Genomic DNA, 14,311 nt, shown 5'->3' on the forward strand with positions numbered 1-14,311 from the left:
TAAATAAATAGCATGCAAAATGTTGCCAAAAGTTGTGACCATAAACGATTTTAAAAATTGCTAAATTGCTTTTATTAGAGCAAAGTGCGTGGCAATTGCTTAAATTCAATTTGCATACTCAACAAAATGTAAAAAATACACACAAAACAAAAAAAAACAAAACTTTGAGGATGAAAAAAAGTATTTCCCAGCCTGTTCTAGCTGATTTGCATGGAAGGTTGGCCAGACCGAGTCTTGTTTTTTTCTGGCCCATACAGCAAAGTGCTTTGTCTTTTTTGATAACGCATCATATGTAAATATTTACATACACACACACAATTCCTCGTATGACCTACGGTAAAAAGGTCGAAGCTTCAGAAAACTTCGCGCACTTCCGCCAGAACAAAAGTGAGGTACGGCTCGCTTCATTATAACTGCCATTGTTGGCTGAGAAAAAGGTAGAAAGGGACATAATTTAATTAACGCAGGTGGAGTTTATTTAGGTGTTAGAAACAAAGAACAATGGTACAATCTTGTGACGCTTCAAAGAACAAATAATTCAGCGCAACAGTACAATTAATTAAATCACAGAAAGAGAAAAAAATATATTTAAAATCAAGATAGAACAGTAAGCAATACTCGCGCGTGATAGAAAAATCAATTTTTCTTTTGCAATTTAAATATTCACAAGAAATATTAATTTAGAAATATGCAATGGGTATTCATAAATTTATATTTAATTTGATGCCCAAGATTCAACAACTGCGAAAACATCGTCTTATATGATTTGTAGATATATCGGTAAAGAATTTTAAATGTATTCCAACTACAATATCTGACTAACTCGTGAGCTCATATTATGCTCAAGCTAGATACTTAGAGACGGAATCGATACGTGCATTATTTGGGTATATTATGCATGACATTCCCAGATGCCTTCATGCCTATCATGCCTTCTTCTGATTTTTAGTTATTAACTCTGTTTCAAAATATATTTGTCGGAATTGAAACCCAATCGATATGCTTAAACATATGAAATATCAAGTAAGAGAAAAGAAATTATAAAGAAGTCGAATCTTTGTCCGAAACTATGTGAATTTTAAATTATTTACAAATTACTTTAAATTCATATATATATAGCATCAGCTCTTTAAATGCTTGCCTTTGTTGATTTTAAAGGAGCATGTCTTAAATGTTTTAATAGGCTTAAAATTGTAATTCCATGACAATAGTAGTCATTAAATTTGCTGTTTTCAATTGTTTCTTTATACTACGTGCTTTTCTTGATGAAAGGCACCAGAAATAATATAAGCTGACAAATATTAATATGAGCTGCGCATTTTTTAATTGTAATATTGTTGTGTACATGGCACAGTTTCATAAAAGTGTGTATCTTGACAACGCAAGTCCTGTGAAGACTTGCAAAGGCGTGGGCCACGCGACACTGATGCGCAATGGCAGGCGACAATGACGGCTGGGATACGGATACTGGCAATGGCAGCCGTCTCCAGCTGCTGAGAGGAGGTTTTCATCAGGTCACTCACACGCGCACATTCACACACACACACACAGATACACACAAACACACCTACTCGTGCTCAGCGAGCGAAACATTCATCAGTCAGTGGACAAAATATTTTTTCATCACTTTTGGCTTATGAAATATGTTTTCACAGCTGTTGTAGGAGGACAGGAATTGCCTGGACAATATCATCCAAAAGTTGATGGGTTGAATGGCAATTCCAGTATACATATTCTTCGCGAAAGTTATATAAATGATGTATTAAAATAATAACAATAAACTATGAAAATAAATTTTATCTTTATTTCAATATTAAATCTCTGTTTCTCTCTCAGTCACTGTCGTGTACTTCAAAGCAAAAACTAATGGCTTTACTCATTGATTGTGTGTGTCGAAACTCTTGTTTGTATAAAAATTGTCAACTAACTAGCGCAGAGCTTCATGGTGTTCACTCTAATCTCATATATATAAATAATTCTCTTTTGCAGCCCTTGTAATTTAGTTGCACTGCAGTCGACGACCAGGACAACGACTAATGACTCTGAATTTGTTGCCCGCCAGCCAAATGAGCGTGCCTGTCTGAGTGTGTGTGTGTTTGTGTGTGTGCTTAGAACAGATGTTGTCACCGCTGTTTGCCATTAACGCCCAGTGGAACCGACAAAAAAAAGATGAGAACACTGCAACTTAAGTGCGAGAGCAGCGAAAAATCATTAAGCTGCAGCTGGCATAGCTGAACATTTCACATAGTCCTCTCAGACACATACTCACCCACCACTGGCAGAGACATGGAAATGCATCTTTGTGCATGCCGACAGACATGACGTATGGGCTATGTATATAAATTTCATGGCACATCACTCATACGCCCCGGCAGCTTTAATTACATTTACAGCAGCCGAGCTGAATGGCACGAAACGAGCTGCTCGCATATTCAATATGATTTGAATAACAAATTCACATCAAATGAATACCAATAGGTGAATTACACTAACATGCTTGAAGCTTGGAAATTATGATAAGCAAAAGTGGAATAACTGCAAATATATTAATTAATATTTCCTCTCTTTGTGTGCACAATGAAAGCGTAGGTATCTCCATTCCCTAAATGCTAATGAAATGTCCCTCAGTCTTCACTTAAGCTATAAGTGCTTCTATTGAGTGGATTAGTTGGTTAGTTTAGTTTGCTTCTGTTATATATTTACTTGAAGTATTATGCAATTTTCATTAACTAAATGGGTTTTATTAAGGATTGTTTTTGTTTATTGTTGAAGTAATTGAAGTAATAGTTGACCCCAATTTAACTCATCGCATGAATATGATACCTTTAAATTGAATATGTAAATTCCAAGATTCATCTGGTTAAATTACTTTGTAAATATCTGTGACTCATGCTCATTTTTCTAAATTTTTATATTGCTGTTGACACCATATAAAAGTAAAGCTCAACCGCAAAACCGCATGGGAAATTGTCCATAGTGTTCAAAAGCCGTTTCGTACAATGCATTTAATGAACAACAGAGAATGCAGCCAATTACTGTGTGACTCAAACAACAAAACAAAGAATAGAGAAAGAGAGGGACAAATTACTTTGGAGTGCAACAATGACCAACAAGCAATATACTCGTAAATATTTCATTTATTGTGGTCATATTATTATTACACCTGCACAAAAGGCAACGCCTAAAAGCATGCAGCAAAAATCTAAGAGAGAGAAAAAAAAACTAAAAATACGCCCATTTAAGGGCGATAGCTGTTATTGTTGTTATTGTTTCTGTCATTGTCAGCTGGGCAGACATACGAACAGGATGACTGCCATTCAGTTCCATAAACACACACACACTCACACTTAAAGCGTCATTTACGCTGACTGATACATAACGACACAATTGACTCGCAATCGCGCACTCGTTAACGCTCGCAGCGTGAAAGAGATAGAGCCCATGCTATAGAAAGAGACAGAAGTTGCTTTATAGTGTGCTGGAAAGTAAGATAAATTGATAGAAAGAACTCGACACACATATACCATAGAGCCGACAGAGCCGACACGAAAATCTGAAATCAAAATTTAAATTCAAACTAATTATATAATTTAGAAACAAATAAATTCAAAATAAATAAATTCGTAAAATAGTGCGTAGAGAAGTTTTTCTAGCCAATTTCTTAACTTTTTTTATGTAAAACAATATAGTTAAAAAAAAATACTGGCAAAGTATAGCATCTATAATCTTAATAAATTAGCTTATTTCTTTTTGCGCCAATAAAAATTTATTTTTCTTTACAAATTTCCAAATTTGTTACGTGAATCACATTTCTGTAATTTAAATACTCTTCACGACCCACTCACGCTGTCAGCTCTAGCTTTTCACGTTTGTAAAGCTTTTATGGTTGCCTTTTCACGAAGTTTCTTTTTTTTATTTTTGCTTTCCATATTTATTTTCATATTTGTATGGCATGCTCTTTTTTTGCAGCCAACTGTAAAGCGTATTCACTTTTTGTTGTTTATCAATATTTGCCTGTTGTATTGATGCGTATATTGATAAAAAAGAACTGTTCATAAATATATATTTATTAATATATATATACTTTTATTAATGACCAATATGTGCAGATTTCCCTCTGACATCCCTTTATTTTTAGTACTAAGTCCCTTGCCTCTCTCCGTCTGTCTGTCTCTCATATGTAATTTACATTTCATTTTCACCGACTTGTTTCTGTTAAAAATAACGTGAAATATAATACTTTTATTTGACACCACGATAATATTGCCGAGCGCTCTTAGCAGATAGTCGTATAGTCAGAAAAAGACATATTTATCTCTTAATTGTTTGGCATTATGCATTGCTCAATTTAAAATTCGAGGCATCAAAAAAATTGATCATGATTAATGGGCTAGCATATATTCATAGCAGGCGCAGAGATTTAATTCAATTGCAGCAAAGCAAAATACGCAAATTTAAAAAGAAGAGAAATCGATTTCAGTAAATGGATTTATCTGCGGCACAGTGTATAAAATTTCAATTCCAGGAAACCAACAAAAAATTGAAGATATATCGTGTCATGTTTAAGGCATTCTTTATTTTTATTGAAGGATGGAAGTCAATATGACGTCAAGCAATACTTTGCCATTACTTGCAAAGTGAATGAAAAGTATTTATATAATATTTGGGAAAGTAACAAAATGTAAAAATTGTCAACACCATTCACAGAAAAGTGTAAAAATGGCAAAAAAATTGTAAATATTTTATATAAATTATTTTAATAAGATTTAATAGATTTAAAAATGAATTAGCACATTAACCACAAAATATTTGTGTTTGTATTATATAAAACAAACAAATCTCCCTTTAGGCATAAGTAAACACATTAGTACTACTCGAGTCACATGTATTATTAATAAAGAATAAAAACTAACAAAATTAGTCTACAGTCCGTTTAGATTTGCATATTGTAATGTGCTGTGCATTAATTGTGTTTATAAATGAAAGCCAAATAAAGATTTTTCCGAACTTAAATATACAGAAAATGCAAATGAGATAACAGCTGTTAATTTGTGAAAAGTTTTTATCAGACGTTCATTGAACTGGAACTGGAATCTGAACACTGAATGCTGAAATCTGGCTGCAAATGTCCTCCGACTCGTCTGAGCGCCTGGCACGTGGCAAACAGGTCAATTATTACGCACGTTTTAAACTTAATTAAACAGGCCTCATTGTAATTACCAGAATATGAACAGCCGCAACTCTCGATTAACAAGTTGTCAAGCTTCATTGCGATCCTGTCGGCCAGCAGACGGCACATTGACAGCCCGATGCTCGTTGATATATGGTGATTTATTGAGATTGCGTTACAGGCCTGAATACGCAATACGAGACTAAGGCACAACTCCATGCGATTTGATGCCTGTAACATCTTAGGATTATTAGCATTGATGTTTAGCAATATGTATAAATAGACATTTAGATGTTCCGCAGCTGGCCTTCAAGGACAAATTCATCATTAAGCATTCATTTATGCAAATTAGTATTGTGTAGGGAGTTAGGTTTCGTACGTTGCCTGGACAGTTGGGTGGCTACCACGCTGCTTGCAATTAACTGCAAAGCTGCTGTCGTTGTCATTGCCTTTTACAGACAACGTTGTTCCAGCTACTTGTTATTGCAGCTACTTTGTTGCTGCTGCTGCTGCTACTGCTGCTGTCGTTGTTGCTGCCGTTGTTACTGCTGAAAAATGCATGAGCTTGCCGGAAGGCGGCTACCACCAGCTGCTTTGGCTTCGTTGATCCCCTTTTGGCTGCCAGCGGCAGCAGACATAGCCAAGAGCGAACATATACATATATACATACGCATATATATATATATATATATATATATATATATATATATATATAGACATACACATATATATGTTTATACATACTCAGACAGTGTCTGCTCTCTAGCACAATTTCCGCATACATCAGTCCTTCACACTTCACTACGCTTTTTTGTGCTCATCCGTTTTCACACATTTGCCACACTTGCAACATTTTCAACAATAATAAAAATGTAAAAAGGAAAAGAAAAATAATAATTAATTTTCATGGTTATTATTCTGTTTTTTTTCCTTTTCTTTCTCCTGACTGTTGTCTGCTTGCGGATATGCTTTCACTTGTGCTTTTCAGCTGCTGCAAGAGCATTTGATATGCTCTTTGCTCAACTGGCAACACCTTGTAACCTCTTGTTGCTGCTGCTGCAACGCTTCAGGTGTTAACCAAAGTAATTTCCCAATTGTGAATGTGTATGTTAATGATGTTGTTGTTGTTACTATTGTTGTTACTGTCGTTTTTGTCCTTCCAGTCCTGCTGTATGCCCAGCCAATGCGGTAAGCGGTCAAGCTTTTCCTTTTTCGATTATTATTTTTCGGTCTTTGAGCTACAAATTAAAGTGGAAAATTAATATATATTTGTCGGTAAATTTAAGCAAAGTTGAAAACTGAATAAATATTAAAGGATAATAAAAATAAAACCAAATAGAAACAATAAAAGCTCAATATTTAAGCTCATGTATTAAGATTCAAATACTTACCTGGATCAAGAAGGTTTAAGTTAAAAGGTCACATAAGCGATATTGACTAATGTTGCCCTTCTGTTTAGGATGATTTAAATAAAAACATTTCAAAGAGCTCATTGAGAATAGATTTTAGTTGAAATGAATATTAGAAACGAGTATAGTTTGTGTTTCATTTGCAATACTAATTAATTTCAATTGATTGCCATAAGACGGCACTTGGCTGCTGTTTGCAATTATTTGAAGTGCAACCAATTTCAACTTTAATCTAGTTGAACTGTACGTGTGTTTACTGTAAACATATACATAAATAATATTCTATGCTGTAGTTAACTACTGCAATCACCTTGTAAAGTGCAGCTTGGGCCATCTGAGTGCGTGGCAACTCGAGCGGATTTATGGCCGAGTCGTTAACACCGACTTATTCGTCACTTTGACGTACCTTCCATCTGGTAAAATTACTGTGCTTATTATGCTCTCACTGGCTAACAGGTAGAGCCCTCGACAGCAACAGCTGCCAGCAGACCAGAACCACAGACCCACAAGAGCAGAAGCAACAGCAGATGCTGCAGCAGCAGCACCGCCAGCTTCTTTGAGTTGTTTGATCCTCCTGCCCATAACGCTTAAGTGGCAATAATAATCGTAAAAGCTAGTGAGAGGGGTCGAACCGGCTTGAGTCAGGTATGAGTCACTGCTAAATATACTGCATATTTAATATAATTTTTTCTGTCGATCTTTTTATATTTGTTCTTTGTTTTTGTTGATACCTGAAATGTTTTTTGTATATACAAAGCGAACATAGCAGAGCTGACATATGTTGAGCTCAATAAGGGCAAATGTGCAAATTTAACTATTTCATGAGCCTTCTTCTCGTACAGAATTTAATAATCGTCTCTCTGTTGGCGTTGGCTGCGTTGGCTGCGTCGCCAGCTGGATTATCTTCCTACCAAACGTCCCGCTCGATTACTCGATTACTGTACCTTAAGCTGGTATTAATTATATTATAGTTCTCGAGCATCTTATCTGCCTGCTACATATGCCATTTAATTTTCTGCTCCAATTGTCTTGCAACTCCTTATTGATGACGACAGGCGAATGTTAATTAACTGCAGTTTCAATGGAGCCTTCAGCTGAAGGTGAGCTCTTCTATGGTTCACTGGCTTCAATATGCTGGCAAACATATTTCATTTCATTTCATTGAAGAATACTTCACATTCAATGGCTTCAATATGTGAAATTGACTATTAAGAATTTAAATACTTTTTTTTTTTAATTTCATATCTTGTTTCGCTTTTTAATTGCGAATTGAAAGTTTATTCTTATATTAATACCCAGGCTATCTTTTAATCCTGTCTTTCTTACACTATATAGCTCATTATGCCACACTGTTTCGGATTTTTGCTTAGCCTTCTCATAAACTTGAGCTTTTGTTTTGCTGCTCTTTCGTTTGGTGCCTTTTACTGCTGCTGTTGCATATCAAATCCCACTTGCATAATATTTTATTATCCCAGCCGCCTTCTATTTATTTTTTTGTGTGTTTTTATGCCTTTGTTCTAGTAGAGCTATCTTTAGAAGTATTCCATTCATAGCAAGTGCTGTGGTTATCTTGCCCCACTGTCCGTTTGGGGGTGTGTGTGGGGCACTGTTATAATCTGGGCAAACACTTTGCCTGGCGCCTGTTAACAAGTGCAAGTGCTTAAATTTAATATTGGCGTCTTTTGTTGTTGCTGGTTTTGAATTTCTGTATTTCATTTTATGCGGCACCCCCGTTTTTTATATAAGCATATATACGTAAATTCTTGGCAGCAGCTCCAGCCACACGCCACACACACAGCCACAGAGCAGTTGGTTAAATCCTTTACACAAGCTGTTTGCCGCGCATAACAAAATAAAATAAATAATCCTGTTAAATGGCAGAAACCCAAGGCAAAACCCAGGCAACAACAGGGACAAAAAAAAATAGCAGCAGCTACGGCATCGCATTTCGTATCCAATTTTCTTCTGGCTGGGCAACGTTTTCTGCAGGTCCTGCATGTGTCCTTTGGCTGTGTGTGCTGTGTCCTATGCACACGTACGCGGCTTAAGATTTTCTCATTCATAACGTGATTTAAGGCATTTCCCAAGCATTCCGCTAGCATTTCAACATCGACTGCCATCAAGTCCTGCGTCTTCTGCCTACCTAGCCGGCTAACTGATTGATGCCAGCTGCAGGCTTGCATTCAGCATATAAATTGATGCACTTCTCTAGATTTCCATATATAAATATATATATATTTTTATTGTGGCAAGCGCAATGAAAGATGCAAATGCAGGATACTGATGTCCTCTGGCGATGATTATTTGGCATCCTCGTCAGCAGCTTGTGTGTCCTGCATGCTTGCCAAGCTCTCAGCATATACTTAACGAGCACTTAAACGCCTTCTCACATCATCGGGTCGGTAGTCGAAAAATTTTATGTTCAATTTAGTATCAGCTCATAATCGACTGGGGCCATCTGGCAACCACGCTTTTATGGCCACTTTATCTGTTTAATTAAAACGCTGACATTTAATCACAAATGTTTTAATGTTTGAGCCTAGCCAGTTGAGAGTCTTCGCAATTAAATTCAAAGAACATCTACCATGCGGCCAAGTGGCACAACAATTCGCATTTGATTCTAAGTCGCACAAAATCAATAAGGATTTCTCATTGCTCACACACATCTCCCTGCGCCTAAGCGGCTTATTACGCTCTAAAACTCAACTCAATGGAAAATGTGCATTTCATAAGTCGCTTTCCATGATGATTCCCATATTTAGATGGAAGAAATTTGTATGTTATTCCATGTAGTTGTGCAATGCTTTTGATTGATGTTAGAGATTCTTCACACCCGAAAAAGTTCATTCGGAATCGATCCTTGCTATTATGATGAATGTGGTCAACATTTGTCGACTCTCTACTTATATCGCGGTTGCAGAATGAGATTAAACTAAGTGGTGGACAGACGTCGATAAATGTGTGTGTTTATATTGTTTATTTAGTCGACTTTCTATTTTATTATGACCAACGGCCTTTAAGTGTTTCGTTTGAAGTCTAATCAGCTTTTGCTCAAAGAAAAATTTAATGATATCTCGGAATAATATATCTAAATAGAATAGAAGAACTTTCTTAAAGGGCAGAGCAGTCTATGCAAAAACGCCTTAAACATTTGATAGTCAACTTAATAATGATATTAATTTGACATTGCTCGCCGTCGGGCCACTGCAACCCTTATGTAATACAGAGGCTTAAGAAGTCTGCTATCTGCTTGTGCCATCATTCAATTCTGGAAACGCCAACTTACTATGTTTGGCTTCTGAAGCTGCCCGAGTCCCAATTGTTGGCTTGTGGTCTCAAACTCTTTGTCACTTTTCATTTTTGGGACGGCCAAAACATTTTTATTGGCAACATGTCGTATGCGCAATGCAATCGACGCCATAGATATTTATCGGCCTGTCTGCTTGTCTGTGCGTCCATTATTTTTTGGGATTTTGACATCACAGTAAAGCAGTCTAAGCCTCGGTGATTCAATGGCTTTTCAATTTGAATAAAACGAATGTCGTCTAAATATTTGATTTATTTACGTTGACCTTTGTCAAAAGATGCCAAACACGAACAAGCCATAAGCATTTGTCTACTTTTATAGCAGCAGAAAATGCGAGTCAAATTCAATTTGCCCCAACGCAATGGTTATAATTTTCAAAGCGCCCCCGCCCCGTCCTCTATTTATAAAAATGCGTATGAAAAGCACTTTTCGCTTTATAACTCCATTGCCAGCCAAGGTCAACTCCCACTCGAGCTGTGCAAAAGTGTGTGTGCCCTTTGTTGTGCAAAAAACCAATTCAAAATAATCTCAGCAATCTCGGTAAACGCTACAGCAAGGTCAACTCAGTTATTTCGCTAACGAACAAATGATTATTACTGCATTACGGCCCCTGAGATACAAATACGTAAACACACAGATACATCCAGGCACACACACACACAGTCATGTGAGCCGCATGCAGATAAGCAAATGGAATAGAAACAGCTTATGGCCATGCCCAGCTCTCCTAGCACCCTCCACATCGTAGTCGTAAAAGTCAAAGCTTAGCTCAATGCTGGGACTTTGTGGATGGCTAATTTTAAGGCGACAGTTCGGGACAAGCATCTGGGAATAGAAAGCTGAGAGCTAATCTGAACTGGGAACCTGATTGGCACAGCCCGGAGAATTCTTGTTCTCACGTGTTGAGCGCCAACAATCACAGAGTACTTTGAGCTAAGCTGTCATTTGACACGTCTACTGCGAATGCATTGTAAATGCCAATGTAAAAGTATTTATGTATATAATGATACCATTAACAGACAAATATATGTTTATTGCTATTCTTTTCAGTATTATGATATATATAAATATATTTTCTTCTTACACGCTGAGCTAACACGGACTTTTCTGTACTATTATTATTATTATTATGTATTATCATTATCATATTATTTTATATATTTATATTATATTATTTTATTATCATATCATATTATGTCATATTATTATATTATGTCATCATATCATATCATATCATATTGTCATATTGTCATATAATTTAATATATAAAAATGATCATTCCCTTTCTACATATATTTAAGTACGCATTCCTTCAGGCCATGTGTATGTATTATCTATAACTATCTATCACACTAAGTCTCCCACTACCAACGCATTTCCCAATAAACTAAAGCGCATCATCAAGTCGATCATTTACTTAAAAGGATCAGCGTCTCGTTTGGTCCATGTCCACATGAGGACAAGGATTGTTTTGTCGTTATGTTGATTCCCATTTAGTTAGCTGCCCTTTTTAGCCAACTCAATGTTAGCTATCTTTTTTGTTTTTGTTTTCTATTCATTTTTTTTATAGTTGGCCAAGTCAATTGAGTGTAAAACAATTTCATTAAACGCGCAGCCAGGGCGAGGGTGAACAGACAAAAGCGCTGCTAGTGTCTCGCCTCCATTTGTCTATCGAAACGACATCTATATAAATGTATATATAAATAAAGTATAAATATATATATATATATATATATATATATATATATATATATATAAATATATATATATATATATATATATATATATATATATGAATAATCGGTTGATGGCATATGCCGTTGCCCACAGCTCCTCATCATTGTCCTGTTCAGTGCTTCACTTTGTGCTATTTTTATTATTATTTTATTGTCTCAATGCAGGCAGGACGTGGGACAGGTGGGGCTGGGAGGAGTATCTGAACGCCAATGCAATTTATCGCAAACGCTTTGACAACATGTTTGCAGGCATTTTTATCATTTCCGCATTTATGTGGTTTCCGCTTGAACTGAACGCAAACTAAGAACTTGCTTGCTGCTTTATTGCCGCAGACGCTCGATTGCTCCTGTGTCCACTGGCTGTTGCCTCCCTTGCGTATAGTGGTCGGAGGAACATGCGACGATGTTGTCAGGCGGCACACACGCCTTTCCATTTCGGCCAAATGAATTGTTTAGGTTTAATTTATTGAACCGAACTTTGGGCGTAAGTTGGTCTGGCGATCGACTCGCTTCGACTGCTCTTGCCTGGCCACACCCAAACCACCCAGCAGTGCTGCAAAGGACCACATTTTTGTTCTTGTGGCAGCAGCAGTGCGAACAGTTTGGGTCAAGTGTGCTATAGTTGAGAAACGACTTGGCTGATATGAATTAAGGCAACGAAAAAAACCTCTGAAGATAAATTATGAATGGCTTTGGCAAAAAAACAGTTGTGAATGTAAATTTAAAGCTTAGAAGCATAAAAAATATTAAAAAAAGATCCGAATACAGACTGCGTAATAAATATAATTAAATAAAATAAAATATTATTAAAAATAAAATATAATAATTTTTATGGATAACATCTTCCAAATGTAAAGATAAATGTGTAAATGCAAATATATATTTATGTATAAAAAATAGTATATTTAATATAATTATTTATATTATTTATAAGTGAATTTGCAAATTTTTATGAATTTTTTTTGGTCAACATTAAACAGCAACTCAGCTTGCTGCGCTGTGGCAACAATTGCATTCATTGCAGCGTGCTAGAGGCGCCAATGGAGAAATAAAGGAGCTCTGCTCATATTGTCTGCTGCGTAGCTCAGCCTGGGCTGTGAAAAATATAAAAAAGAAAAGAAAAGAGAAACAATGGAATAACAGAACGTATAGGCAGCTCAGGCCGCATGGCCACTTGGCTGCCTCGCCGGGAGTCTTGCTAAGGGTCAGTAATAAATCTCAGCAGCTTGCGCTGTAACTTAAATTAAATGCTGAAAATCGTTTGGACATACCTCGCGTATGCAGCGCCTCCCTCCAGCTGACACGCAGGCGGGCAGCAGCCGAGCGAAAAACCAGCTGAAAAAAGCGGCGCGTTGGCAAATGAAAGCAGCCAGCAAAAGTGCAACAAAACGTGTGGCACGAAAGAGAGAAGTGAAAGAGCGCCTCGTGCCCCTATACAAAAATTAAATAGAGTTTTCAAAACAAGCGGCTAAATATGCTGCAATTGCTGCTGCCCAGAAGCCGTCGCCTGCCCAAGGACCCAAGGACTCAGCTCCACTTCCAGATCTCTCACTCGCTCTCTCTCTCCCTCCCTCTTTCTATCGCTGTGCATGTACGCTGGCTTCTTCCATATGCAAAACGGAAAAGTCACGAAGCCAAAAATGAAAAAACTGCACGTGGCAGTCGCAAAAAAAGAAGAACTGTTGTCTACTTTTTGGAGCAAAGCGTTAAATTTATGACTTCTGAAATTCTGCGTGTTTGCAAAGTCTGAATAGCACAAAAAACATATATATATATAATTCATGTTACAGATTTCACACACGTGAACTCTGCAATAAAAACATCCAATAAATTTAACTATTAAAAAGCCACAAGCATAATTCAGCCAAAGTTAAATATTGTTAAAAGGGCAGCAATTTCTATTTTTTCCTAATTTAGTTTCGATGGCTATTTGCATAAATAATTGAATAAATCAATTGCTTCTTGTGCACTTCGCACGCAAAGCTGCTTATGTGCTGCTTTCAACTTCAATTTTTTGCCCCTGTTTATTGGCATTCAACATTAAATGTTTTTGGCCAAGTGTCATTTCGTATGATAAGTGGGCATCAATTTACCGGGAAACCAAAATGTCTTGCAAGCAGAATAAATAAGAAAATACTTGCTATTTGCCAGATTGGGCCCGCATGTTGCATAAGCGATAATATTACAGAATTTAATATGTTTTCACAAATTTGTAGTGTCTTCTACAGAAGCACTTTCAAAAGATGGTAAATAAGGGTCTTTCGATGAATTTACCTTGCTTTATAGACATGACTTATGTTCAAATATTACAGCAACCTCAATTTGCAGTTAAATATCGTTTCGTTAAAAGTAATGTTAACTTTGTGAAATCCTTTCGGCTTATTCGCTTAGCCGAAAGCATAAAATTGAAATTATGGCAACTGCCAAATAATGAAGGGCAATAAAAATAAATACATGCATTTTCTTTTCGCTTATTTTTCGAGTGCAACGTTCTAGGTGAAGTGAAACTGCAGTTGGCAGACAAAGTTTCGCTTTTTGTAGCACACCTGAGCGACTTTGATGTGGAACACTGGGCGTGCCCCAACTTTGAGCTGGGCCACTGACGTTGCCCCGCAGGAAGAGCAAAAAACTATGCCCACAACTATGTCAATGTGTTTATATATGGACGGACTTTATGCCTGGCCAGGCC

Source organism: Drosophila hydei, unplaced genomic scaffold, assembly GCF_003285905.1.
Source record: "Drosophila hydei strain 15085-1641.00,03,60 unplaced genomic scaffold, DhydRS2 tig00008147-arrow-arrow-pilon, whole genome shotgun sequence".
Taxonomy (NCBI): domain Eukaryota; kingdom Metazoa; phylum Arthropoda; class Insecta; order Diptera; family Drosophilidae; genus Drosophila; species Drosophila hydei.